This window comes from Triturus cristatus, chromosome 3_1, assembly GCF_964204655.1.
Source record: "Triturus cristatus chromosome 3_1, aTriCri1.1, whole genome shotgun sequence".
NCBI lineage: Eukaryota > Metazoa > Chordata > Amphibia > Caudata > Salamandridae > Triturus > Triturus cristatus.
The window spans coordinates 793583838-793611356 of NC_140583.1; the positions used below are offsets into that span (position 1 = coordinate 793583838).

At 47.7% G+C, this 27519-nt stretch overlaps 1 protein-coding gene across 1 annotated transcript in view; it reads left to right on the forward strand.

Annotated features, from left to right (window-relative positions):
* The first annotated feature begins 16488 nt into the window (after positions 1–16488).
* COL6A3 (collagen type VI alpha 3 chain) overlaps positions 16489–27519 on the forward strand; it is a 294883-nt gene continuing 283852 nt past the window's right edge. Inside the window, exon 1 of the mRNA XM_085645092.1 lies at positions 16489–16731. The gene's annotated coding sequence lies outside the window, so the exon portion shown is untranslated. The remainder of the gene's footprint in view (positions 16732–27519) is intronic.

Consider the following 27519-nt stretch of genomic DNA (forward strand, 5'->3'; position numbering starts at 1 on the left):
GGGCAGAGAAGCCGGAAAGATGAACCGCCTGGTACCTATCCCGAAGGAAGGATGCCAGCCAGGAGAAGGCCGCACCCCGAATGCCCGCTGCGCTGACACGGGCAAGAAGAATGGAATGATCAACCGTGTCAAACGCAGCGGACAGATCGAGAAGGACCAGGGCTTGGGGGAGGTTGGAATCAGCCTTCCCCTTGAGTTCATCCAAGACCGCGAGAACCACTGCCTCCGTTGAATGACCTGAGCGAAACCCCGCCTGATGGGAAGCGAGAAGGCCATTATCCTCGATATACGCGGAGAGGCAAGAGGTGACATGGGTCTCGAGGATTTTAGCTAAATAGGGAAGAAGGGAAATGGGTCGGAAATGAGCAGGGAGGGAGGGATCCAGACCAGGTTTTTTTAGAATGGGGAGAACGACGGCAGATTTAAATGATAAAGGAACAGACCCAGAGGCCAAAGAAGAATTAAGTAGAGTGAGTGGGGGAACAGGAGAATCATTGAAAAGAGTTTTAAGGATACGCGCCGGGGCGCAATCTGTCGGGGAACCAGATTTAACCTTGAGCAGGTAGTTATGGAATAGCTCAAGAGAAATAGGAGGGAAAGTGATGAGGGAAGAAAGCGGGGAAGTAGCAGGGCACATGGGGGTGGGTTGGGGTACGGTAGGAATGTTAGCTTTGATCTTCACAATCTTGTCTATGAAAAAGTCATTGAGTGACAAACAGAGGGACTGAGAGGGGACCAAACCGAGGGAAGAACGATCAGAAGTGGCCAGATTGTGAACCAGAGAAAAAATTTCACGGGATTTGTTTGCTGAGAGAGCTACTCTCTCAGTGAAATAAGAGGTTTTGGCCACAAGGATAGCTTGTTTGTAGTCAGTGAGGAGAGATTTGTATTTAGCACGCAAAGGGGGAGAATACTGCCGTCTCCAGAGACGTTCCGACCGCCTGAGCTCAAGTTTTAAAGCTTTGAGCTCAGGGGAAAACCATTTGTGCGCGTCGTAAGGGCGAACCGCCTTGATTTTTTTTTGCGGGGCCACTCGATCGCACGAGGAGGAGAGCCATGTACTGATGGCGTTACCCTGGGACTCAAGGGGGAGGTTAGTGAGATCAGGAGCAGAGGAAACCAAAGAAAGTGAAAGGGAATCAAGGTCGGTCTGATTCCAGTTGCGGGCGAGAAGATTCTTGGGAAAAGAGGGCTTGTCAACCACACCCAAATGAATAGAAAAGGAAATAATATAGTGATCCGACCAAACACAAGGAGAAACAGAAGGAGGTGAAGCGAGGGGACGAGAAGACCAAATTTGGTCAAGGATATGACCTTGTACATGGGTAGAGGCTGTGACATGGGAGGAGAGATTCAAGCAGTGGAGAGTGGCTGAAAAGTCTTTGGAGAGGAGATCTTCCTTAGGATCTCCTGGCCAAAAGTTGAAATCTCCGAGCAATAAAACAGAGGAGTTGTTAACCACCAAGGTGGCTAGAAGATCCTGAATAGATGCTACGAAAGAAGGCATCGATTGGGGGGGACGGTAAACAAGAACAACAGTAAGAGGAGAGGGCAGATTAAGGGAGCGGGCCACAAGGTAGTCCACGTTGGATATGAGGGGGTGAGAGAGAAGTTGAAATTTAAGTGTCGACCGGACAATCATCGCCACCCCTCCACCGGCCCTACCATCCGAGCGATCCGCTCGGAGGGCATAGTAGGTGTCAGGGAGGATGGCTAAAAGATCAGGGAGAGAGTCAGCAGTGAACCAGGTTTCAGTCAGAAATAAAAAATCAGGAGAGTCAGTAGTCAAAAGATGAAAGAGTGCTGTCTGGTGTTTGACTGCAGACCGGGTATTAAGTAAATAGGCAGAAGCTACAGTGGGAAGAGGAGGGGGACGGGAAACCCGAGATGATGTAGTGGGGCAAGAGAAGGAGGAGGAGTTGAGAGAGGTTGGTAGCGAGTGAGGCAAGGAGGAGGAGAGAATACCAAGTGAGTGTACATGATGTAAAGGAATAGGGGGAGAAGAAGGAAAGGCCGAAAGTGCTATCAGTTGAGCAGGGGAATAAACCAAGTGAGGAGCAGGGTGTATGGCCCCTGGTCCCGGCCCGTCGCGGACGGGCGCAGACGGGCTTAACTTAGGCGCAACTTCGGCGCGCCTTCGTCGCGCCCGCTGCGCCCGTCCGCTGCGCTGCCGGAAAGCAGGAGCCGTTATATAGGGACGACACATGGGAATGGAGGGTCAAGGGGGCGTGGCAGGGGGTGGAGGAGCCAAAGAGCTGCAGCGCCAAGGCCAGACCCGCCCAAGATGGAGGAGCCGCCCGTCCCTCTCCGAGCGTCAGGCGAGGAGGGGGCGATCAGCGGAGGCGGTCTGGTCGCGTGCAGGAGAGAGGGCAGCCAGGAAGGATCAGGGCGGCGGATCCGATGCGCCTTGAAGACGTGCAGGTAGGCGGCAAATAAAAGGACTAAAGTCCAGAGTCAGGAGCTCTAAATAAAAATCACGTTGCTCCCGGAGAAGCCTCGGGAGATCTGGCGGCAGGTCAGGTAGTGAGAGCAGGTGTGCGCCTTAAGTGTCAGCCATTTGTTCTACTTCTTGTTTCCTAGCCTCGGGGATTCTATAAGGTCTCAGCTGTACTTTTTTCCCTGGGAGAGTATGGATTTCATGCTCCCTAACGTCTGGTTTTCCTGGCATAAGGGAAAATACATCTTGCAAGGGTTGTAAACAAGTGCATAACTCGTTGAACTGAGAGCTCAGGAGCTATACTTTGGTGATACAAGGGTTCAGTCGTCTCCGTGAGTCCCAGCAGGGTAGGAATGGGCCCTTCCCATTTTTTTAATAGATTGACATGATAGATCTGAGAATGGGCAGGCCTTTTAGGGTCTAGTTCCAGATGGTAGGTTACCAGGGTCACCTTTTCTATTATCCCGAAAGGGCCTTGCCACTGCCCTAGCATCTTATGGTCAGAGCTAGACAACATCAATAAAATATAGTCTCCTATGTCGAAGGTACGGGTCTTAGTATACTTATCATATTGGGCTTTTTGAGAACATTGGGCGTGTTCTAGATAGGTTTTTACAATACTGCGTATTTCTTGGAGGTGAGTTTTGAGACCCAGGATGTATTCAGGTAACGGTTTGCCCCGGTGTTCTTCTTCCCATTCCTCTTTTGCCATATCTAAGAGTGTATGTGGGGACCTTCCATATAATAATTCAAAGGGTGAATACCCCGTGCTCTTCTGCTGTTTACAGCGGATGGCAAAAAGAGCCACGGGCAACATATCCTCCAATTTTTTAGTCTCAAGATCAAGGAGTTTTTTCAGGGTGATTTTAAGGGTGGCATTGTATCTTTCCACGAACCCATCAGTTTGTGGATGGTAGACGGACGTTCTTAGTTGTTTAATGTTCAACTGTTGGCAAACTTGCTTCATCAATTTAGACACAAAAGGTGTGCCCTGGTCAGTTACGATTTCCCGGGGAAATCCAACTCTGCTAAAGATAGAAATCATTACAAAAGGGGGTGGTGATGGACGGAGCATCAGAACCAATCAAACACTCACATCCAGTAAACAGATCTGGGTTTGATCCATCACCGTTCTTTAGCCCACTCTGCCACCCCAGTTCAGACATGGCCATATGCAAATCAGTCTGACCCTGTGCCTCATGGGAACAGTCCAGCCCGAACTGCCAAGCCATGCCTTCCCTGGACCGGAAACTAGCTTCCTAGGACCGGTTTCTGGCATTTCAGCTGTCTTCAGCCAGGCTTGCTTGAATCCAGTTGCAAAGTGAGCAAGGGACTCACGTCTGAGCATACCCTGCCAACTTATGGCGAACAAAGCGGTACAAAAGGGGGTGGTGATGGACGGAGCATCAGAACCAATCAAACACTCACACCCAGTCAACAGATCTGGGTTTGATCCATCACCGTTCTTTAGCCCACTCTGCCACCCCAGTTCAGACATGACCATATGCAAATCAGTCTGACCCTGTGCCTCATGGGAACAGTCCAGCCCGAACTGCCAAGCCATGCCTTCCCTGGACCGGAAACAAGCTTCCTAGGACCAGTTTCTGGCATTTCAGCCGTCTTCAGCCAGGTTTGCTTGAATCCAGTGGCAAAGTGAGCAAGGGACTCACGTCTGAGCATACCCTGCCAACTTATGGCGAACAAAGCGGTACAAAAGGGGGTGGTGATGGACGGAGCATCAAAACCAATCAAACACTCACACCCAGTCAACAGATCTGGGTTTGATCCATCACCGTTCTTTAGCCCACTCTGCCACCCCAGTTCAGACATGACCATATGCAAATCAGTCTGACCCTGTGCCTCATGGGAACAGTCCAGCCCGAACTGCCAAGCCATGCCTTCCCTGGACCGGAAACAAGCTTCCTAAGATAGAAATCATAGCTTTGGCTATCTGAGAGGCATTGGGTTGTCTTAGAGCCACGACCTCGGGGAAACGTGTGGCATAATCTACCAAGACCAACACATATCTGCAGCCACTACGAGAGGGAAGAAGGGGACCGATAATGTCCATTCCCACCCGGGTGAAGGGTTCTTCAATTATGGGTAACGGGCAAAGGGGGACTTTAGGGGGAAGACATCTGTTTTTCTGGCAAACAGAACATTCTTTACAATACCGGCGGATCTGTTGATATATTCCCGGCCAGTAGAACTTATCTAGAATATCTCTCTCGGTCTTTTCCCCACCGAAATGACCCCCCAACAAATGGCTATGGGCCAGAAAAAGGACTTTATCTCTATATTTTTGGGGTACTAATAGCTGAGGTTTGTGGTCCCTCCCTCCCTTCCTCTATAGTAACTCTCTTCTTACAAATAATTGGGGACCTACTTGATCGGGGTCTTCCTCTTCCTTGGCGTTGTTCCAGGCTTCCCTTAGGGTTGGGTCTTCTCTTTGCGCTATTGAGAACCCTGGATCATATTGCCACATAACATCCTCTTGGGGTTGCGTCAGGGCTATTTGTGCCCACATGTTTTTTTCTCTTTTCTTTTGCTTGTTACTTTTTCTGGCTTTCCCTGGGGCAAACCCAAGGTCTTGCTCTTTCTGGAATGGAGCAGTCTTTCTCCATTCTTCGGTTTCATCTTTGAGAAGCTGGTCTATGTAGGGATAGTCTCTTCCTAATATGAAGGGTTCTGGGAGTTTAGGGATGAGCCCCACACGCAAAGGGATCGGCTCTACCGCTGGCTCATGTTGTACCTGTACCTCCGTAGTAGGGTATTGTCTACTGTTCCCATGCACACATTGTATGTTGACTAGACCTATGGGGTTGAGGGTTACCCCCGGGCACGGTTTGAGGCCTCATGACACTATGCAGACACCCTGTATTGATTAGGGCAGACTGGTCCTCCCCATTTACTCTCACTGTTTTATGGTAGGGAACGGATTGCCCTTCTCTAGTGCAGTAGTAGGATCATGTTAGTCCTACTTCCATCGGCTCTTCTCTTTGAGGGCATACCCTGGCTATATGTCCAAACCCTCCACAATTAAAACACTGGGGTCCTGTGGGCGTGGTTGGTCTAATAGGGGCAGGTAAAGGACCAGGCAGCAGAGTAACAGTCTCAGGTTTTTTTGTTACAGGGAGCCTATGGCTCTTTATGATAGTGTGCCCTGACGGTTTCACATGAGCTTCTTCATTGCCCTTTTGTAGTTCCATGGCTCTACTAAAGGCACTGGCTATTTCATCTGCTCTCTCCATATTGAGTTGGATATGTTGTTGTACCCATTTCTGTATGGGTGGATGTAGGGAAGTCAGATATTGTTCTAAATAAATTCTCTCCATGATTTCTTCTTTACTGGATCCCAATGGCTTGAGCCATCTATCTGCCATGTCTTTTACTCGGTATGACAGCGCTCTAGGTGTTTCTTGGGATCCTTCCTTGATTTGCCGCAATCTTATACGATAAGTTTCCTCATCTATACCTAGTCTTTCCAGAACGTTTTTCTTTATCTCATCATGGGATGTTAACCCCAGGGGGTTGGCTGCCTGGTAGGCTGCTTGCATATCTCCTGAAATGAGGGGTCCTAAGTAATGACCCTATTACTCCAGGGGCCATCCCGTGGCCCTGTCCATCCGTTCAAAATTGGAAAAGAAGAACTCCGGATCTTCTCCACTCACATATTTTTGTAGCACCACCGAGGGGATGGTGGTATGTCCCCTTTGTTGGCTAAGGTTATCTGCTAATTTTCCGATTGAGTTCTCTTGACTTTGGCTGTGATTAGTCAGGGTTTGATGAAGTTTTCCCCTGTCCTTCTCTGCTACTGCCAGAAACTTTTCCATAATGCGTCCCACCTTCTCTTGATTGTCCGCCATTTTCTGAAGTGCGGTCTCCATTTCTGCGGACCCCACTTCTGACACCACTTGTCGGAGGGATGGGTGGAAATAGAAACTTGGAGGCCTGAGTGGTGGTTGAATGGTTGACTTTTATTGAAGTAGGACAAATGGTAAAGATGATATAGGCGAGTTTATAGTGGGGATGGTCAAGTGGTTTGTGCTTTAGGATGTCTCCTGTCTTCTGCCCGTCTTCTTCTGGTCTTCTGGGTCTGGGGATTGCCTTCCCGGAGTGTCTTCAAGAGAAGAAAAGAGCGGTCAGTGGTTTGTCCTGTCCTCAACAAGATTACCATCGCCACACCCAAAGTGGAAAAACAATAGAAGGATGGAAGGGATACACTTCCCTCTCTGAGGAAATTCAAAGGAAAAATATGCTCTCTTTTAAGGTATACTTCGTGGTAGGGATCTCTGCTCCCTTTCCTTTCAGTCAGGTAACACTCGAGTTCCACAAAAAAGTGATACCGGGTTGAAATAGCAAGGATTGGACGGGTTAGTTTTCACACGCCCCAACACTATTGCCTCAACACATTCATGCTTTTGGTTGATGGAGCGGTCAAATACAGACAATTAAATTATATGGTTTCTAGCGAGAAAAAAAAAAGGAGGGTGAAGGGGACTAAGGATGGTGCTTGGGTTGTGCTCGATTAAGGATTCTCGTGCCCTCCCTTTACAACCCCCTCCCCTCTTGTCCTACTCACAGCATCTGCCGCAACTCTCCAGAGTAGCGGCAGCCTTCCAGCGTCCTCCGGGGGCGTCCACCAGTCTTCGTACCAGCGGTCCACGTCCTCCCCGTCGTCTTCGCCTTGGTGAGCGGCGTCCTCGGTCCTCTTGCTTCCTGGGGATTCCTTCCGATACTCCGTCCTGTCCGCCTGGGTCTCGGTGTCTTCTGGGTTCCTCCTTCAGTCCGCCCCTTCCTCCTGCTTCAGATGCCTAAATGCTGGCTGTCCCGCCTCTTACGGCATTCCCCTCTGTTCCCATTCGTCTGGCTTTCCTTCATTCTTTGATGTTTCCTGTTGGACAGAGGGAGGTGGGGTAGTTAACCCTTTGGTGTCAACTTTCTCTCGACTGGCGGGATCGGCGCAATAAGGTATGCTTGGTTCCCGCTCTCGTAGGATTCCTTCACAGGGGGTTAACACCTTGGCACAGTCCTCCTGGGTGCATTTAAATATGCTGGCTGGGAGGCCATTTGGGGCCTGGAACTCTGTTGTTTTTCATAGCTTTCATATATTTCCAGACCTGGGCTTGTGTGGCCAGAGCTTGAGCTTCCCCAGGCGTGTGGAGTACTGTCCCCCAGCAACTAATGTTGCTAATGCCAGAAGTCAAACTGCTATATTGTGCTTTGACATGTCGCAGCCAGGTTTCTTCTATGACCGCGTTCCTCCTGGTGCATTTGGAAGATCATAGTTTATTGATGATTTTTCTCTTGCAGCATGTGGTGTATTTTTAGCCATTTGTTTGGCTTCGAGGACTTCTTAGCTCCCCAGGTTTGTTTTTTGTATGATTTGCGTAGGTTGACGATGTTCTTTGTGGAATGTATGGTGGGATTTAGTTTGTGAGCACGTGTTGCCCTCTTTAGTGCTCTTCGTGCGGTGACAATGGCCCTGTTGTATGGCTTTCGGGACATGTTCTTCTTGGTAGACTTGGGGTGCTGATGTGAGGCCACAGGTACCTCCAGGTGGTTTCTTAGCTTAGATATTAGGTCGTCCCATCTGCGATAGGAGTTTCCCTGGGGATTGGTGCTATATTCCAAGATGACGTCTTCCAGCCACTTGCCCACCTTGGGGTATCCTGACCAGTGTTTGACCTTTGGTCCGCGAAGATAGCCCCACTTCTGGGACACTGGCGGTCATGTAGGTCAAGTGTTACAATCAGGGGAATGTAGTCTCCAATTCTGGAGGAAACAGCCGCAGTATAATGGAAAAGAATGATGACTGCTCCATGACGCTTCCTCTGGAGTAAGGGGACACATCAGAAGCAGGGTATGCTATTTCCAATTGTCTTCTGTAGTATTGTGTACTCTTTTAAAGCATGGATACTACCCCTAAGGCCTCCTCTGGATTAAGATGTTCAGTTCTGGGGACCCATCAGGGGCCCTATTATGTATAGGGTGCATTCTCCCTGTTTCCGCCTGGTGCTCCTTCAAATAGGTGCGCAGGGCGCAAACAGGGAAAGTGCACTCTATTACATAGAATGTGCTGCCCCAGGACTACTGCGAACATGCGCTGCCCTTGGAGCAGCGCATTCCGGTGAAAAGCAGAGGGGCTTTGAAACAGCTGCTCCGTGCCACTCTGTTTTTAGGTCTCGCCTGAGCCAGCGCATGCGCTGACCTGGCGAGACATTTCGTAAGTGGGCTTTAAAAGGTCCGACCACATGCTTTTGCTTGTGGCCTAGAGCTTGTGGTTACATGCCCAGTTACGCGCACAGCAGCCATCTGGCTTTCCTCTCGCAAAGACGCCATCGGGCTTTCCTCTCTTGTGCGCGCCTCTCTCCTCGCCGGCAAGTTGCGCGAGCAGCAGCGTGGCCGGATGCCAGCTGCATACCTCGCATTTCTTATATTTTATCATAAACGAAAAGTGGGGGCTCTGTTTTAAGAAGGTCCTACAAAACAACACTGGCAAAGCCAGTAGTCTAGCCTTTGTCATCAAGTGGCTTTGCAAAAGTTACAAAATTACGCGATATTGTGCTAAATGCCACTCTGACATGTTGCACTATTTTTCAAGCGTGAAATATATCTTTGCAAATAAGAATTTCGCACTAAAAGAGAGGGGGAAAAGCACAAGCGTTGCGAACAAGCATTCACGTACTATTCATTGCATGGTTCTGGTGCTCGTGAGATAAGATTTTCACCTGAAAGCAATATCAGGCATTTTGTGTAAAAGGGTTGTGCAAAATGCAAAAGATTGCAGAGGCATAAACAAAAATGTTCCTAGACCCAGCCTTCACATTCGACGACACACTTCATTCTCCAGCCCATTCCTGGATGTCCACCAACCCCACCCGGCACCCACTCAAGTTGACCCATTATTCCTATTTCTCAAAGGAGCCAATCCACTCATACTATAACTACCACTGCTTAGCAGCACCCCCCTCCCCCGCCGCAAAGTCGGTCCGAAGGCCTATGTCAAGTTTAACACTTTCAGCCAAACTTGCCGTTCATGTGGAGCTTGTAAGTGTACCGGGTAGGTGTACATGTGAGTAGGTCATTGAAATCCATCCTTTCCTTTAATGTTGTTATCTGTAGTATTATTACATTTTAATTTCACGATAACAAATCAAAGTAAACTGAAGAGGCAACCCATGCATTAACCTAGATAATTTCGCAGCTCTGTTCGTATCCCACCTTATGTTTTTTTCGGGGACTCACTCATGTAGCACTATAAACCACTGTCTCATGTGCCAGTATGCAGAGAAGTGAAAAAGACAGAACTGTGAAACGTGTCAGACAGGACATGGGTCTACTTGCCAGATATACTCGAGTCCCTTCAGTGCGCGCCCGTATTAACCGCTCACCCTTAAGTGGGGGAGTTACTCAATTGGACTACAATCTACGTCACACACTGCCCTCAGCGCGCGTGAGCTCTTTCTGGTGCCCCCGTTAACGACCCCTCCCTCTCGCTTTGGAAGGTAGCTTATTCCTTTTTCCATCTGGGGACCTGATATTCTCGTCCTGCGCTGACTGATTCGTGTACAAACTGTTGAGTGGTCATTCTCTAAAGGCACTTGCACCATAAAAGGTCCCCAATCCAACTTTTTTACGTCCTCACCGGCCACTTTTAGCACCCCAGGTGCCCATGGTTAACCATACTTCTGGTCTTGACCTGCTCACTTCAGGTTTCTGTGCCGCCACGGCAGGCAATTTGCCTCGAACGCTTCCCTGCAGCAGATACTAGCTGTAGTCGACTCGGGCTCAGCTCCGCCAACCGAAACCGTCTGTTTTTGTTTCATAAGCCGATTCCACCAATTGGAAGAAACGTCACATTGAACTCCGAGAATTTTGACGAATAATAGATCGCCATGCATCAGGAAAGCCGGTCATACACCAATCAGACATATCTATTAGCTGAAGGGGGAGCGTCAATGCCAGAGCAGGATTGCTTCGGTTCGTAATAGAAATGTCCCTCTTGAAATGGGTCCTTTTACCGGTGTTCGTGGAGAAGCAGAGCAGCAAGCACAATCTTCGAACCGTTTGAGTGGTCCCATTTACCGCAGTATGCGTATAAATACAGCGCTGACATCACCGACTTACTCTAAAGTTTAAACTTGAATGCCAACTTTTTTTTGCCTGGCTCTATGGCATTGTTTTCCGCAAAAAAACAATTCTACATACAGTGGACTTTTTGTCACAAGTGACTATTTTACGTATGAGAAGTACATTACATCTAAGTCCCTCAACCCAATCATTAATGAGGATTATTAAGACTCACAGGACGGGGAATCAAACGTGAATGTTGTAACTAACCGACCCAGCCTCAGCTGGGTGCTATAAGAAGACAGCATCCCGATAGTGCTTCTAGTACTGGTTCATGGGATGAGGACATGGATTACTGAGGGTTAGCATTTACAACCTCCAACATGTAACAACGTTTTTCTCCCTGTCTTCAATAAACCAATCAGTAGATTTGTAGAGCGCTTGTGTCATCCGCAAGGGTATCCCCGCGTTGTCTTGGGGTGAACTCTAGTTTTTTTGGGGGGCATATTTTATATAGCGCGAACTCGACCCGAAGGTATTGGAGCGCTTTACATGAGCACTGGTTACGTTACGCATTCAGGTACGGGGAGATTAAGGGGCATATGTATCAACCGATGGAGATGTATGAGGCATTTCAGCCTCGCAATCTTAAGGAATCGCTAAATTTGTGATTTCTTAAGTTTGCGTAAGCATTTAAGAAATGTATGTATGTGTGTTCTTATATAGCGCTCGACTTACCCTTGGGCATCTCGGCGCTTGCATTGGGAACCCGTCCTGGCTTTTCCCTGTGAGATAACCCGTACTGGGGATCCCCAAGGTGAAAATTGCGATTTCCTAAATGCAATGTAACACGCACCCAAGTTGTGCGATTTCTCCTTAAGAAATCGCAAATTACCACCAACTTCAAGTTGGTGGTAAATTGCGATTTCTTTGAAATATGCACTTGTTTGCATATTTCAAAGTGCCATGTGGTGCACATACATGCCCTTAGTGCATGTATGTGCGCCATATGTGCACAGATGCTGATTTCAGGGGTGCATCAGGGTGTCATCATGACACCCTTGCACCTTTGAAATTATTCTCAATTTGCGATTAGCAAATAGCGAATCGCAAATTGAGAAGGACTTCCCATTCATTGCTATGGGCCTCCTGGCCCATAGGAATGAATGGGAAGGTATTCCTTAATTGCGATTTCGCAATTTGCTAATCGCAATTAAGGAATTTTAAGAAATCACAAATGTTTTGCAATTTTTTAAATACATCCCGTTTTGCAATTCTCAAATAGCGATTCTCAAAAAATCGCTATTTGAGAATCGCAAATGGAGATGTTGATACATATGCCCCTAAGTGATTTGCCCAGAATCACAGGACGTGGACGCGACCCCGAGCCTCGAACCCTGGTTTCCAGCACCAAATTCGGCAGTCTAGCCGATGGACCCCATCCTATCCTAGTACCATCATGCGTGCTGTGGGGAGTATAGACATGATCCCTAAACTGTTTTACAGTAAACCTAATTGTTTAGATGCAGTTGATTGGCAAATAAGTGGCCTATTTTGCTGCAGTCTGAATCAGCGATATGTCATTTTAAAAATAATGAACTACTTGGTTTAAGTTTTAGGGTGGCTTTTGATTACTTTTTGAGTGTCTGAATTTCTGCATATAGCTTAATTATTTCTCTTCTCCTACAATCATTTGATTGGGCGTTGTTTTGTGTAATGAGTTCGAAAATCAATGCAAAATTTCAGAAATGATGAAAATCAAAATCACGTTTTTGTAGAACTACATGCCGTTATCTCAGAAAACTACTGAGGGGTTTCTTTTGTAAGTTCTGTGGTATGCAACACTGAGAAAGGCATTAGACAGACTGAAAATGGATGGTTGAAGTTTTGGGTATTATTCTTAAGTTACAACAAAAGCAATGTCCTTTTTACAACTTACCCATTAATTCAGATAGGCAGTGGGGGCTAGTAGATTTGAAAAGGGGTGAGGCAGAGATGTTATACCGGAGTATAACGAGCACGCTTGAACTACAAAGTTGGGTGCAGTGGGGTTTCACAGGCAAGCACACCCAACCACCAACTAAACAAGCATTGGCATAGCCAATAGGTCTCGCCTTTGGGACCTTATAAGTATTTAGTTATGCAGCACAATATCCTTGGTGCAACAACATCAACTGTTGCATGGCTAAACACTTATAAGGTCCCAAAAGCGAGACCTATTGGCTATGCCAATGCTTGTTCAATGTGCAGGCGGCAACCCACAGGTGGGTGCTGTGAGTCACTGCACTCGCCTGCAAGGGGATGCCTGGTGGTCCCATAAGACCCCCATTCCCTCTCTAGTGGGCTGCTATCCGGGGGTGCACTGCAGTGAAGCAACTTGTAGGTGTTGCACTGTCAGTGAGCCCCCTGACAGCTTCTTTGCCTCTGCGCCTGTGTCTATAATACGTTACAAGAAACAAATGATGGACGGAATGCTGACAATGCATACATTCTCCCCCAGTCAAGAGATCTGGGTTAAATCCATCGTTCTTTTGCCCACTACACCACCCCAGTTCAGACATGGCCATATGCAAATCAGTCTTGACCCTGTGCCTCATGGGAACAGTCCAGCCCGAACTGCCAAGCCATGTCTTCCCTGGACCGGAATCAAGCATCCTAGGACCGGTTTCTGGCTATCAGCCGTCATCAGCCAGGATAGCTTGACTCCAGTGGCGTAGTGAGCACGGGTCCCACGTCTGGGAATACCCATCCCACTTAGGGCGAAAAGCGTTACAAGAAACAATTGATGGACGGAATGCTGACAATGCATACATTCTCCCCCAGTCAAGAGATCTGGGTTAAATCCATCGTTCTTTTGCCCACTACATGGGGCACAGGGTCAAGACTGATTTGCATATGGCTGGGTTCAAACTGGAATGGCATGGTGAGCAAAAAAACGATGGATTTAGGCCCAGATCTCTGTACTGGGGTGAATGTATGACATTGTTCTGCATTCTGTCCATCAATTGTTGTTTTTGCATTTGTCACCCTGAGTGGGAAGGGTATGCTCAGACGTGAGTCCCGTGCTCTCCATGCCACTGGAATCAAGCTATCCTGGCTGACGAGGGCTGAAAGCCCGAAACCGGTCCTAGGATGCTTGTTTCCAGTCTAGGGAGGACCTGGCTTGGCAGTTCGGGCTGGACTGTTCCCATGGGGCACAGGGTCAAGACTGATTTGCATATGGATGGGTTCAAACTGGAATGGCATGGTGAGCAAAAAAACGATGGATTTAGGCCCAGATCTCTGTACTGGGGTGAATGTATGACATTGTTCTGCATTCTGTCCATCAATTGTTGTTTTTGCATTTGTCACCCCGAGTGGGAAGGGTATGCTCAGACGTGAGTCCCGTGCTCTCCATGCCACTGGAATCAAGCTATCCTGGCTGACGAGGGCTGAAAGCCCGAAACCGGTCCTAGGATGCTTGTTTCCAGTCTAGGGAGGACCTGGCTTGGCAGTTCGGGCTGGACTGTTCCCATGGGGCACAGGGTCAAGACTGATTTGCATATGGCTGGGTTCAAACTGGAATGGCATGGTGAGCAAAAAAACGATGGATTTAGGCCCAGATCTCTGTACTGGGGTGAATGTATGACATTGTTCTGCATTCTGTCCATCATTTGTTGTTTTTGCATTTGTCACCCCGAGTGGGAAGGGTATGCTCAGACGTGAGTCCCGTGCTCTCCATGCCACTGGAATCAAGCTATCCTGGCTGACGAGGGCTGAAAGCCCGAAACCGGTCCTAGGATGCTTGTTTCCAGTCTAGGGAGGACCTGGCTTGGCAGTTCGGGCTGGACTGTTCCCATGGGGCACAGGGTCAAGACTGATTTGCATATGGCTGGGTTCAAACTGGAATGGCATGGTGAGCAAAAAAACGATGGATTTAGGCCCAGATCTCTGTACTGGGGTGAATGTATGACATTGTTCTGCATTCTGTCCATCAATTGTTGTTTTTGCATTTGTCACCCCGAGTGGGAAGGGTATGCTCAGACGTGAGTCCCGTGCTCTCCATGCCACTGGAATCAAGCTATCCTGGCTGACGAGGGCTGAAAGCCCGAAACCGGTCCTAGGATGCTTGTTTCCAGTCTAGGGAGGACCTGGCTTGGCAGTTCGGGCTGGACTGTTCCCATGGGGCACAGGGTCAAGACTGATTTGCATATGGCTGGGTTCAAACTGGAATGGCATGGTGAGCAAAAAAACGATGGATTTAGGCCCAGATCTCTGTACTGGGGTGAATGTATGACATTGTTCTGCATTCTGTCCATCAATTGTTGTTTTTGCATTTGTCACCCCGAGTGGGAAGGGTATGCTCAGACGTGAGTCCCGTGCTCTCCATGCCACTGGAATCAAGCTATCCTGGCTGACGAGGGCTGAAAGCCCGAAACCGGTCCTAGGATGCTTGTTTCCAGTCTAGGGAGGACCTGGCTTGGCAGTTCGGGCTGGACTGTTCCCATGGGGCACAGGGTCAAGACTGATTTGCATATGGCTGGGTTCAAACTGGAATGGCATGGTGAGCAAAAAAACGATGGATTTAGGCCCAGATCTCTGTACTGGGGTGAATGTATGACATTGTTCTGCATTCTGTCCATCAATTGTTGTTTTTGCATGTGTCTATAATACAGCAGGGGCACAGAGGCAAAATGATTTCCTCATTTGCATGGGGCCACGCTCCCATGCAAATGAGGGAACACCCTCTCGAGAAAATGCTGGCGCTGTATTTGCGCCAGCGCTTTCAGTAATACAGAAGGGGTTGCACAAGTATCTGCGGCCCCTTCTGTAATACTAAAGTCCCCAGGGGCGTGCAAAGGGGACGCAAACTCCTGTTAAACTGATATTACTATGTAAATTGTAGCTCTTTTGTAACCTGCTTGTATGCAGGAGCACCTCTACATATGTAAAGCGATCAGATGATGCCCTTGTCAGTCTTCTTTTAGCTAAATAAAATGGAAGTCAAAAATGAGAAAAAATGAAAAATTGAGAAAAATTTTTTTTTTCTTGGGATACATCAGGAGTATGAGTGTAACTATGTTCCTCTTCCGGGGAGTGTGTAGTTCTGAAGCCCATGTCATCAGCATAAAGGCACATCAGTGAAACCCTAGGGACAGAAAAACAAAATGGTGTAGGAATTAAACCAAACGCCGTAGTGGGAGAGATTCAGGTAAAATGGATATGCAAATGCCCCCTGGGGTCTGAGCACCATGACATAGGGGACCTAATACAGGACACTATGTTGAGTCTGGGGCGGGGTCCAGGCGGCGAATGGGGCAAGCTAAGGGGGCGTGGCAGTCTGCCATCACAGCACGTGCTCCCATGACGCTATCTCACGTACATGGGGTTAAGTTAACTCGTGACAAAAGAACAGTAGAACAATAATACAATCATTACCGCGCTTCTATGCTGTTATCAACCATGCATCTCGCAGTGTTCACAACAATTCCCTGGAGAGTTTCTGTTAAACGTCCATGTAGTTATTTTGTTTTATGTAACGCCAAAATGTCTCGAGCAAGCCCTTAATTCATGTGTAATTAATTGTATTTCTGAGCATGGCTGAAACAAAAAAGAAGACAAAGCCTACTGTTTTCCGTGTGTCTGTTTCGTGTCCGACAAAGACGAAAATATACATATGTGAAAAATCTAGAAGGGAGCAGTGGAGTGAGCTGCCGCATGAAGCTGTTTTATGTACCAGAGCCAACATCCTCTGCTCATCAGGTGCGAATATGTTCCTGCAGAAAGGAAAAAAAGTTTTGAAAAAGTTTTAAAAAGTACAAACTGCGGAGGGAGGGCTTGGCTCCAGCGATGACATCAGCTTGTAATGGGGGCCAGATGAAAGGAGGGCTGGCCGGGGAGGCTGCTTTTCATTACGTGGGTCGCTCATTGAGGGGGGCTGCCTGAAGCACTGCAGGGCCTGCACGTCTGAGCTGCACGTCCCATTCCTCTGCAGGCAGCCCAGAGCCTCGGAGCTGCAGCCACCCTGTCCTCCAGGCTCCAGCAGCCGCCCCAAGCCCCGCGCCCAAGGCACCCCGGCCGCCACGCCCTCCCCACCCCACCTCTCACCACCGCTGCCCAGGACCCTCAACCGGACCCACACCGCAACCTGCTCGGAAGACAGGACAGGGGGAGCGAAGAGAGGCTCCGTCCCTCAGCATGACAGCGAGCGACTGACCTGCTTGCGACAGATTTTCCGAGAGGTAAGTCTTCAGAACTACCTAATTCTTGTTACCTGCCACCCTGCCTGGTTGTTTGCTTCGGACTAAAGTATGGCATTTTAAATGTTTCCTTCCCCCGTAGGTCAGAGATTGCACCGGCATAGGGCAACTTTGCACCAGTGCAATTGGCAACATCGTTTGCACACACCTTAACCGGGCAAAATAAATACAGAAATAACATTTTAAAATTTGCGGCACCAACTGGCTCGTACAAAGACGACGTCGTGTAGCAGTATTTTGAACAAGTATCGACTTGGCCCCCTGCCGGGCTGTGCAAGTAACCGTGCAGATTTGCACGGAATGCAGTGCTAAATTGCCTGACACTGATGTAATCTCTAATATAACCACTGGTGCATTTGTAGACGAGAGCACCTATATATTATGCATTTTAAATGGCAGTGTGAGGCCATTTGCACTAGTGCAAAATGAAAGCTAATCCGTTTTGCAGAGGTTTTGCAATTTGCATCAAGAAAAGTGGCGCAATCGGTTTTGAGACTGACGCTTTAAGGAACTAGAATTTACTCACATTCTTCAAACTCACACTCAGAAATTTTCGAACCGCCTGGAGTAATTCGGTCTAATAATTTAAATGTCAAACCCTGGCCATAGTCACGTAAATTAGCACCAGGATTACCGTTTATTACGTAAACCAGGATTGGACAATTGTTCACTAGTGCTGACGATTTCTCATGACTGCTGGGCCACTGTGCATGCGATAGGGCGGGGTCATTGTGAACTGATGCAGCAGCAGACTGATTCCAATCCTGTCTTTATACTGACTAGCTGGTGATAATGGTTGTTGATGCAACCGTCGCTGAAAATTTGCCCCGGCACCAGTGCAATTTACGGCTTTGCATTGGGACAGTGTCACAAAAATTGATGCAAATTGGTGCAAAGTCTTGAATTGGGATTTACTTTCCAACGCAAACTTGCATTTGCTCTGGGGAGCCGCCCTAAAGTAATGCAACACAGGACTTTCCCTTACTTTGTGTCAAGGGGTGTCCCATGGGTGGTACAAGGGCGTGCCCATCCACACCCTTGCACTGTAGTGAAAGTGCGTGTGCATGGGGCAAGGCAGCCTAAAGTGTGCTGCGGGAAGCAACAGCTGCATGTGTAGATACAGCTCGGCACTGATCTCTCCTTTTCAGCAACACAGCAACTTCGGTTACTGCCTGCATTGCATGATGTGTTAGTACATTTGCACCTTACTAATATCGCAGATTGGTTATATTAATTAACCATTAATTCCGCTTTTTCGATGGTAACGAGCACGACGCACTGTGTAACTGTAGTGTAACTTTGATTGATAAAACTATCTTCTGTATGTCGCACGTTTATTGAGCAGCTGGTCCTGTTTCCTGCATCACCGCGGGCTCTGTGTCGCCGTATGTCCTATAGGGTGTCTATATAAAGCAACTCTGCACAGTTTTCTCCTATTACTTGTGTATGCACACGTTTGTCTTTTCGCCTTTTAAGTTAGGTGTCCTTTTCTATGTAAATTATATGGGTTATCTGGCAGTGTTTAATCCAAAAATAAGTTTTACCTCCAGTTACAGGGAGCCAGATGCTTACCTCGACAGGCAGGCTCTTGGCTGGTGCAGAGGTAGCCAGGAGAGGGTGGGGCAGGTTGGGGCACAGCTCTCCTGGTAGCAGCTACGTTGCCTTGGCGCCCCGTGAGGACAGGTCTCATTACATGTTTGTGAAAGTTGAGGGATTGGCACCATCAGGACTGAAGTCATCCATAGTAGTGCAAGCTTCTTGCACTGCTCACCAGTGTCAGCTCCTAATGATAACCAGGAACAGCCTTGCACTATCCAATAGTGTCAGCTCCGCCAATGCTCACAGGGCCAGCTTCCCACTGTGTCTGCTATTGAAGCCTCTTCACACTGACTACTAGTGAGAGCTTCAAGAAGTCCCCTCTTGCACCAGCTTCTCACACTGCTCACCAGTGTCAGCTCCTAATGATAACCAGGAACAGCCTCACACTATCCAATAGTGTCAGCTCCGCCAATGCTCACAGTGCCAGCTTCCCACTGTGTCTGCTATTGCAGCCTCTTCACACTGACTACTAGTGACAGCTTCAAGAAGTCCCCTCTTGCACCAGCTTCTCACACTGCCAACCAGTGCCAGCTTCCCACTGTCTGCTATTGCAGCCTCTTCACACTGACTACTAGTGACAGCTTCAAGAAGTCCCCTCTTGCACCAGCTTCTCACACTGCTCTCCTGTGTCAGCTCCTAATGATAACCAGGAATAGCCTCGCACTATCCAATAGTGTCAGCTCCGCCAATGCTCACAGTGCCAGCTTCCCACAGTGTCTGCTATTGCAGCCTCTTCACACTGACTACTAGTGACAGCTTCAAAAAGTCCCCTCTTGCACCAGCTTCTCACACTGCTCACCAGTGTCAGCTCCTAATGATAACCAGGAACAGCCTCGCACTATCCAATAGTGTTAGCTCCGCCAATGCTCACAGGGCCAGCTTCCCACTGTGTCTGCTATTGCAGCCTCTTCACACTGACTACTAGTGACTTCTCGAAGTCCCCTCTTGCACCAGCTTCTCACACTGCTCACCAGTGTCAGCTCCTAATGATAACCAGGAACAGCCTCGCACTATCCAATAGTGTCAGCTCCGCCAATGCTCACAGTGCCAGCTTCCCACTGTGTCTGCTATTGCAACCTCTTCACACGGACTACTAGTGACTTCTCGAAGTCCCCTCTTGCACCAGCTTCTCACACTGCTCACCAGTGTCAGCTCCTAATGATAACCAGGAACAGCCTCACACTATCCAATAGTGTCAGCTCCGCCAATGCTCACAGGGCCAGCTTCCCACTGTGTCTGCTATTGCAACCTCTTCACACTGACTACTAGTGACTTCTCCAAGTCCCCTCTTGCACCAGCTTCTCACACTGCCAACCAGTGCCAGCTTCCCACTGTGTCTGCTATGGCATCCTCTTCACACGGACTACTATTGACTTCTCGAAGTCCCCTCTTGCACCAGCTTCTCACACTGCCAACCAGTGCCAGCTTCCCACTGTGTCTGCTATGGCATCCTCTTCACACGGACTACTATTGACTTCTCGAAGTCCCCTCTTGCACCAGCTTCTCACACTGCCAACCAGTGCCAGCTTCCCACTGTGTCTGCTATTGCAGCCTCTTCACACTGACTACTAGTGACTTCTCAAAGTCCCCTTGCACCAGCTTCTCACACTGCCAACCAGTGCCAGCTTCTCACTATTCCCATTTCTATCATCTCCTCACAGGGTCGGATTGGTAAGGCGGGCACTCGGGCAAGGACCGAGGGGCGGTATCAGAGTTCCAGCTGTGGGCTGCTTATTTGGGCAGGCTGGTGGCTGATTTGGGCAGTGTCAGTGTTCGGAGGCCACCATCGGCCCTGTGGGTGCCTAAGTGGCCTTTCTGGAGGGAGATTGGCGTCTGTTACCTCCCTTTAATCAACGGGCAGAGGTGTCACCCTTTCTATAGGTGGGCCGGCCCATTAATATAGGCATATTGAGCGGGGGCAGGCAGCCAGAGCAGAAGTGGCCTCACTTGTTTTCAGGTGTGTTTGACTAGTGTGGACTAATCCGTGCATTTAAAAAAAATCTAGGTAAAGTTAAGAAAACATGCCTCTGTCGGAGACCCCATCCATCCCCCCTCCCCCCCCCCCCCCCCCACCCGCCACCCTTCCACATTTTGCGGGAAGTAGAATGGCTGAAGATGAACAGGTCGAAATACAGACTGCATAGAGGGACCACATCTGTCAGGGAAGGAATTCAGGCAAGTTCCACCCATCAGCGGTGGGATGTATGAGGAGAGAGCTTTGTCTCTGTCACTGCGGCGGGTAGAAGATTCTTTGAAGGGAAGACGGGCGCTGGTCCACCGCAGTGCTCTTCAGACTCGGTCAGGGGGTGGCTCCCCATCGGGGGGTGCAATTAATTAGTCTGTGTAACATGAGGCTGTAGCAGGACTTGAATAAAAGTCCGATTCACGTATGTCTCGCAGTGGCGTAACGTCAAATGACGCCGTCCCTGCAGAATGTAATGAGGGTCCCTGAGGCGCTCATATCTGCCGTTAAAACTTCTGCAGGCATTTCACCCCGGCCGCTCACAATATTTTAATGTCACATTCTGAAAAAATTAAATTCTTTTAAAATGTCAGGTACCCCACCCAGCATTACCTGAACATTTTGGCTGTCTTACCATGCTGTACCTCAGACATGTTTATATTATCTTAAATTGATAAGCATCATTAAATATTAATTTTCGCATGCATTTCATGGAGGATATGCCATCGAGCCTCGCTACGCTTTAGCTCCAGCGTAGCATTTCCAATTGTATATATGAAGATTATGACAACATGTTCGGGGGTCCAAGACCAATTTATTTTTAGGGGAAGGGCGCTAGGCATGACAACGTTTGAAAATCCATGTTGCAATGGGGCTGGATGCAGCAGCTCACCTGTGTATGGGGGACGAACCGAGGTTGGTCCTGGGGGTGGAAACCCTGCTTCTGGCTCACAGAGTCCCTGCTGCTTCCAGTTATGGTGGCAGAGTGGGCTAAAGAACGGTGATGGATCAAACCAAGATCTGTTGACTGGGTGTGAGTGTTTGATTGGTTCTGATGCTCCGTCCATCACCACCCCCCTTTTGTACCGCTTTGTTCGCCATAAGTTGGCAGGGTATGCTCAGACGTGAGTCCCTTGCTCACTTTGCCACTGGATTCAGCAAGCCTGGCTGAACACGGCTGAAATGCCAGAAACCGGTCCTAGGAAGCTTGTTTTCGGTCCAGGGAAGGCATGGCTTGGCAGTTCGGGCTGGACTGTTCCCATGAGGCACAGGGTCAGACTGATTTGCATATGGCCATGTCTGAACTGGGGTGGCAGAGTGGGCTAAAGAACGGTGATGGATCAAACCTAGATCTGTTGACTGGGTGTGAGTGTTTGATTGGTTCTGATGCTCCGTCCATCACCACCCCCTTTTGTACCGCTTCCAGTTATGGGCAGGGTTGGACTGTCCCTTTATTGAATCGGGCATTCGCCCAATAACTACACTCCATACTGGTTTGGAGCGAAAAAGGCCATTTATTAGGACATGGTTATCAAAAACTCCCAACTTTATTAAACATAACAATTCAAATCTTAAGACTTGAATCCACAATAAACCCCTCCCCCTCATCCATTTGCCATCCCATTCTCCACTCTCACTCCTCCCATTCTTGCTGCAAAGTTCCCTTACATCCATTCTCACCTTCACAACCCTCTTATGCATCCTCTCTTGCTTTTCTTCGTCTGCACCTTGCATCCTGCGCTCCCCTCTCCTTCACCTGGGTAGCCCCCCCACCGAGGGGTGGCTCCGCCCATCTGTGACTCACCACCCCTCCAAAGATCCGTGGACCTGTCCTAAACTGGCATGCATAACTCCCACCCCCTTTTGCCCTTATAACAGTAGGGTTGACGGGTGGATCACAAAAGCTCTTCCTATTCCCCCCCTATCCCTGTGGTGCGAGGTGCTAAGAAAGAGTCCGGAACCTCCCTCCCAGCACCTTTTAAGTGCACCACCGTCCCACCCCTAACCCCACCCCTTGACCTCCCTCCACCCACCATGTCCTTCTGCTTGCGCGAATACCCCGGGGGAAGACTGGTCTGCGACCCTGCTTCCCCCGGGGCCCGCATTCCCCGGTGGGCTGGAGCACTGGAGGACGGGTTTTGAAGGCAGCGGGGCCTGCCAGCGCCTCTGCCACTTTGTACAGATACCTGGTCAATCTCAGAAGGCTTGGTGGGGGCTTTAGGAGTGATAAAGAAGGGGGAAGGGGAGAGAGATGAGAAAAGAGGAACGATGACTTAGGAGGGAGTCAGCAGCTGCTACTTCCTCTTAGTGCAGGAATCCATAGAGTGTTCTGGCGGTGGAACTGATTCTGGGATAATACAGAATTGTTTGACTCTTTTGGTGGCATGGACTCTTTAGAGCGGAAGGATACTCTACTGGCTCTGGGAGTAAGGAGTGCCTATTGGTTCTGGAGGCAGATCATCTGAAGCTATTCCTAGAGTGGGCGGAGGCCTTTCTGATTTATGTTATTTGGGGTTTATATAGCTCATATGCACAAATAGGTGTCTTGGTGCTGAAAGAAATGTACAGGCGAGGGCGAGTTACATCAGAAAGATGTTGAGTTACTCCCAGAACCCAAGATTGGAAAGAATTGACCTTAAAACCAGAGGAAGTGTGTGCCTTGCTTTAGGTAGTAAAAAAAAAACGACCTCCAATGCTAGCTTTACTTATAGACTCTAGTGTTTTTTTTTTTTTTTTTTTAAATATGTTTATTTGCATTTAAATCACTCAAAAACAGTACAATCAATATCCAGCACTTACATGAGTCATACCAAAGTACAACTTCCCTTGCACTATCATCCCTATCGTGGTTCCATGATATACTGATTGATTTGGTGCCTCCCCAGCCAACCTTGCGGAGTAAACCCTTGGAAGTCCACCATTCAGAGTCCACATGCTGGCAGATCGTGCACGTATAGGCCGCGGAGACTCCACTCAGAAGGTTCCGCAGTGCAATTGGAACAACTAATCTAAAACTGAACAGCTACCCCATGCTACGTCCCTCCCCCCAACCACCACCCTCTATCCCCACCCCCCTCCGGCATGACTTATTGACTGGATACATGTCAAGGCACTCAAGTCTTTCACTCTACTCCATAGACTTTCCCAACACAGGACCACCAACAACCCAAGTGTGCTATTGCCTAACCCCTCTGCTCTCCTCTAACCAGATTCAGGGAAGGGCGGGACCCGCACCACCTCCGGTTCAGAGGCCCCGTCCATTTCAGTGTCAGCAGCTTTTAAGAGTTCCGCCAGTACACCCCAAGCTCGGGCTGATTCCAACGCCCTATCACTATGAGCACGGGTAGCCAACTGCACGCGAAGGACCGCTTCGCAATCTGCCTACCGAGTAAATTCTGTCCTCCACTTCTGCAATCGTGGCCCCCGTTGCAACTTAGATAGACTGTAGTGTTAGTAAAAAAACGATTATCAGAATAGTCAGGACGTGTCATAGTATATAGTGCAGTCAAAGACAGAAAAGGGGATGGGAGCTCGAACAGCAGATCCTCTTATACGCTAAGCACATGAACTTACATTAAATTCTGGCGCTGATTGACAGCCAGTGAAGTTGATGGAGCAGGGATTTGGGGTGCTCTAAAATCACGGGGCATTAGGACTAGCCCAGGGGCTTCGTTTTGAATGTATTCAAGGCAGTTGGTGAGGAATTTGTTAAGCCTGCATACAGGAAGTTGTAATAATCCATTATTGATCCGAACCAGGAGGCATTTGCTGTTCGATTAGCATATCCTGCTAGAAACTGTGCAAGCTTCTGTAATTTCCTGAACTGCAAACTACAGGTTGCTGCCACAGAAGCTACTTGTGAGGCCATTTTGAGCTTCTTCTCCTCAATCTAACCCCGAGTCTTTTTACTACAAGTGACGTGTTAGGAAGATGCACAAGTTCCGCAGGCCCAAATGTGTCATCTTGAGTGAGGACTGTCTCAGTTATGAGGATTTCCTTTGTATCAGAGTTCGGTTTCAGCCAATTTCCATGCATCCATCCTTCAATTTCCACAAAGCACTGTCAGAGTCCTCTGGTTGCATCTAGGGACTGTCTAGTTGAAATAGCAGTTGAGTGCCATCTGCACAGGTGTAAAATTGCAGGCAAAAGGAACAAATCATCATTGAGGTTGAATGTAGATATTAAAGAGGTACGGTGACAGTTCTGATCATTGAGGGACCCCACTCACAACGAATGATGTCTTAGAATGGAAATTGCCAATGCTGGTTTTAGGCTCAGGATCACTTGATGGTCCTGAGGATGGGAGAACCGGGTAATTTTTCGAGAACCAAGGCTGTCACTATCTCTGTGTCGAAGCTAGTGGTACCTTCCTCTGGCATACAACTTTGAATTCCTTCACTGTACCAGAGAAGCAACTCATTCAGGAGGGAAGTTCCATTCAAAAATATGAGGGGTTTATCCCAGCTGCCCAATGGGGTGAGGTCCACTTCATAATACCTCCTGTTTCATCTACAAAGAGATCGTTGATCCCTAACAATCATCCACTCTGTCCTTGTGCCCCCAACCTTGCGCTCCTAGAATGAGGTGGGGCTTCCACAAGTTTAGGAACTATGAACACCCCACTGGTTTAAAAGACAAATAGCTCTCTTTCTTGAGAAGAGATGACGCACTGGGCAGAATAAAAAAATATATTATTTCTCCCATACCATTCTAGGACATCTGATATCTTCACAATAATTGTTAAAATCACGAACCCCCAAAAAACCCTAATGAAATCCAAGTCATTACAAAAAGAGTGACAAGGAGCTGACTGAGTTGCTGTGATCCTAATGATAGGCCACTTGAGCACATGACTAGACGAATCAGCAGATCTCAGGAGTGGAGAGATCTTGTTACCTTTAAAGCACATTCCTAAGGCTTTCGCTCAGTCTTCCTCTGTGAGAAGCTCAGAAATGTGTTTCTTAATTTGGGTGACTCAGAGTCACAATATCTTGGCCCTTCACTTGCTTCTGAAATTCACTGTACTTCTAAACTCGGTTTCAAATGATAGAGTGGAAAGATGTTAAGTTTGGAGGTGCTTCTGGCTCATTTGGAAACTTGCGAGGTGTAAGCAGATCATTGGGGGGATGGATGGTCGCTTCTGATTTCTACTTTTTGGAATTCACAGTCCTGACATCACTCCCTACTTCATACTTGTGCTCAGATAAAGTACAAAGTAGATGCATTAAATGAAAGAAATGTATGCAACCCAGCCTGCATGAAAGAGGACTAACAAAAAAAAGGCAGTGATTGAACTCACATATCAAGAGTCTCTTGATCTCTTCGAAAATAAGATCTTCCACAATCATAAAACGTGATCTTCATAAAATGGAGGGGACTATAAACAGAACACATGATCTTCATGATTTTGAGGCTTCCTGCACTCACACAGCATGATCTTTATGATATCAAGAACCCTTACAATGACAAGACTAAAGCTTCTTCATGAAAAGGAGAGCTCCTACGATCACAAGACTTGATTTTCATGAAATCAGCAGTCACAAAATTGCAAAACGTGATCTTCATGAAATTGAGAACTTCTAAAAACATAAGACTTTTTTTTCATAAAATCATCGGCTCATAAAATTACAAGAGTTGATCTTCATAAAATTAAGAAATTCTCCAATCACGATACTTGATCTTCATGACATCAAGAGATCCTGCAGTCAAAAGACCTGATCTTCATGAAATCACGAGACTTATAATTACGAAACATGATCTTCTGTCAAGGACTGGACACTACAAAGGTACATCAATTTAATTTTTGAAGGCTTGAAGAAAGAGCAAAGTCTCCTAGTCACCATGGTGCAATGCTGTACTTAATATACACATGAAAAAGTATCAAGCATCTCCTCTAAAGGATGATAGGAGGAAAAACACAAGGGTAACGAAAACTCCTTGGCAATCTAGGAGATTCTTGATTGCTGATGATGGAAAATGCAAAGGAAAGGAAACACAAATAATAACAGCAACATGCCACATTACACATAAGCAGTACCAGACCAGAATGCATACTTCAACACCAGTATCTGAGATCATGGCCCAATCCCGATTTGCAGATACAGTACTTCTCAATTAGATGAGAGCATCACAGAATATCCCCATCCTAGACTAGTATCATTACTCACAAGTCATACCCAACTTTACATAAGCAATATCACCAATAATATCTGCCCTAGACTAGAAGCATTACTTGCAAGTTATACTCAACCTACCACAAGCAGTACTACAAAACATACCTACACTACAGTATAAGCATAATAGTGAGATCATTACCTGCAAGTCATCCAAACACTTACACAAGCATTTGAACAAGTCATACTCAATCCACAACTAGCAATGTTTCTGAATACATCCAACCCTACACTGACAATATCAGAGTGCATCTAAGCATGGACAAAGAGTATAAAAGTCCATTCCCAACTTTATAGTCTCAATGTTGTAAATCATGCCTTGCCCTAGACAAATGATATCACAGAATGTGCCAACACTATCAACGTCTGATCAATACACACGTAACACTGCAGGGTGCAGTCAATCTTACATCAACAATGTAATTAAAAAACCCATGCCTAAGCAAGCAGTTTCACCCATTCACACACCAATAATTACACAGATCATGCCCAACCATACATCAACAATATCATTGATCATCCCAACACTTAACAAGCAATATCACAGATCATGACTGACTATAGAACAGCAACGTCCCATATGAGATTCAAATCCAGATGTGGAGTATCAAAGATAGCACACAACTCTACACCAACATTACCACAGATCACACCCAAACCTGCACCAGCAGCGTCAGAAATTGTACCCAAACATAGATGAGAAATATCCAAGATCAAACACCACTCAACACCAGCAGTACAAAATACTACTTGGCTACACAACCATAATCACAGATCATATCCTAACACATAAGCAGTATGAAAGATCATATCCGACTATACACTCGCTGGTGCAAGCACCAACTCCCAACTCAGCAGCCCATAGGCTACTGTCACTAGATGCCAGCAGTAACACAGTGAGATCATACCTCACCTTATAGTGCAGTATCACATGAATTAGCCACTCTTTCTGAGTTTTATCAGAGTCCATAGATCACTCTGCCTAAGTAGTATCACAAATCATACCGCATCTTTCAACCTCATCAAAGTTCATAC